The sequence below is a fragment of the Peromyscus maniculatus genome, chromosome 12 (genome assembly GCF_049852395.1).
Source record: "Peromyscus maniculatus bairdii isolate BWxNUB_F1_BW_parent chromosome 12, HU_Pman_BW_mat_3.1, whole genome shotgun sequence".
Taxonomy (NCBI): domain Eukaryota; kingdom Metazoa; phylum Chordata; class Mammalia; order Rodentia; family Cricetidae; genus Peromyscus; species Peromyscus maniculatus.
In genome coordinates this window covers 83,491,473-83,493,869 of record NC_134863.1, presented here as the reverse complement: position 1 = coordinate 83,493,869, position 2,397 = coordinate 83,491,473, and positions in this window count along the sequence as shown.

The window sequence follows — 2,397 nt, the reverse complement described above, 5'->3', positions numbered from 1 at the left end:
GCAGTGCTTCAAGGTCATTAGCTAGAACAGCTACCCACTACAGCAGTAGACACAACCTGCTGATATGTTAAGTACATCTTTTTCTTTTCTTTTTTTTTTTTTTTTTATAGGTTTTTTTAAAAGATTTATTTATTATGTATACAGTGTTCTGCCTGCATGTACACCTGCAGGCCAGAAGAGGGCACCAGATCTCATTATGGATGGTTGTGAGCCACCATGTGGTTGCTGGGAATTGAACTCAGGACCTCTAGAAGAGCAGCCAGTGCTCCTTAACCGCTGAGCCATCTCTCTAGCTGCCATCTTTTTCTTTTCCTGTTTTTTTTTTTTTTTTTTTTTTTTTTTTTTTTGAGACAGTTTCTCTGTGTAGTCCTGGCTGTCCTGGAACTCACTCTATAGACCAGGCTGGCCTCAAACTCAGAGATCCACCTGCCTCTGCCTCCCAAGTGCTGGGATTAAAGGCATGCACTACCACCACCTGGCATATAAGCACATCTTGAATGCAGACTATATTCGGTGTTTTTCCAGTAGACAAATTCCAGAGTTTCAGTAATAGCTATCTTTGGTTTTCATGGCCACTTTGCCTAGGCTTTGTGTCTACCCTTCTTACATACAACTCCTGTGCTGGTCTGAATAGGAATGGCCCCCATAGACTCCTGTGTTTGAACGCTTGGCCCATAGGGAGTGGCACTATTAGGAGGTGTGGCCTTGTTGGAGGAAGTGTGTCACTGTGGAGGGCTGTGAGGTCTCAGATGCTCAAGCTATGCCCAGGGTGGCTCACTGTCTCCTTCTGCTGCCTGCAGATCAAGATGTAGAACTCTCCGCTATCTCTCCAGCTCCACGTCTGCCTGCATGATGCCATGTTTCCTGCCATAATGGACTAAACCTCTGAATTGTAAACTAGTCCCAATGAAATGCTTTCCTTTATAAGAGTTGCTGGGGTTATGGTGTCTCTTCACAGCAATAGAAATCATAAGTGACAACCAACCCCCTAGTATCACCTACAAGTTTTCTATTTTATAGTCTTCCTTAATTATCAACGTTACAAAAGATCTTGGTTTACTGTTTAGTGGTGGCTGCACCCGCAGTCCATTGACTGTGCAATAGTTCCTTTCCAGAGCCCTAAAATTAACATTGTAACCAAGAACCTGAATTCTGAGAAGCAATAGCCATGGTTACACTTTCTTTTCCACTAAGCTGACATTCATGGTTTTGGGGACCTGTGGTTCAGTGTCCAAAGGACAATTTCAGGATCTAGGAATCCGAGACTCTCTTAAGTGAATCCATGCATGAAATAAAGTAACTAGTGTTTTCTGATATAGCTGTCTGGATGTTATTAGTGTTTATGGATACATCAGTACAAGCTTTTAGATTCATTACAGCGGCAAAACATGAAAGAGCAGGCAGAGAAAAAGGTCAACACTTTCAACCTAAGACAAAGTGCAACTGTCCTGTTTTTATACATGTCAAATCACTGAAAATCAGTATGATGTACAGATTTTTGGGGGGAGAAGGGGAACAACTCATATACTTAACTGCACAAAGGAATATAAATCCCTGCACATTTCTTTGATAAACAGTAAAATGTACATTCTCCAACCTTATCAATATGTCCTGCGAAGAACTTACACTCCAGATATATTTGAAAAGGTAATTTGGTATTTATTCATTTGCATGGTATTTTTGACATATTAAAAGACAAACAACATATGCATGGCCCTGTTTCCAACTCCTACACAGCAAAAGAAAACCACAAATGAAGACTTGGAGCACATTCCTCTCAGAGAATGCTGCTAAGATCCCTGGCTGTCAGTAGTGCAATTCGGCCTGTCTTGAACCTTTCTCAAGAAGTGATGCTGAAATATTACCAACATCTTGCTAAGTACCACTGTAAGTTGGGACATAAATTCAGTAAGTATATGAATGTTTCTATGTATGCAGCTATTTCTGGAAGGCCATACTCAAAGGAGTATGGCTTCAGACCATGGGGAGGCAGTCTCCACACTTCCCACTGGAGTATGACTCACTCTCTTTTCTTGCTTGTTGATTGTTCAATTCACAAACTCCTTGAGTACAGTGCTTGTGGATACCCATCCATGAGCTACAGAATATGGGCTCATCACCAGCGGCAGCTGGAATTAACTGGGCAAGTGTTTTTAAAAAAATGTGTTTATTGCTGGCCTAGTAGCACACACCTATAATCCCAATACTTGGGAGGCAGAGGCAGGTAGGCTCCCTACCACGGGTCCTAAACCAGACTGGCCTACGAGTTCTAGGTCATACAACAAAAACAAACAAAAAAACCTGTTATTGGGTGCTGTCGGATGATCTGTATGTCAAATGCTCTGATTGCTCAATAAATAAAACACTGATTGGCCAGTGGCTAGGCAGGAAGTATAG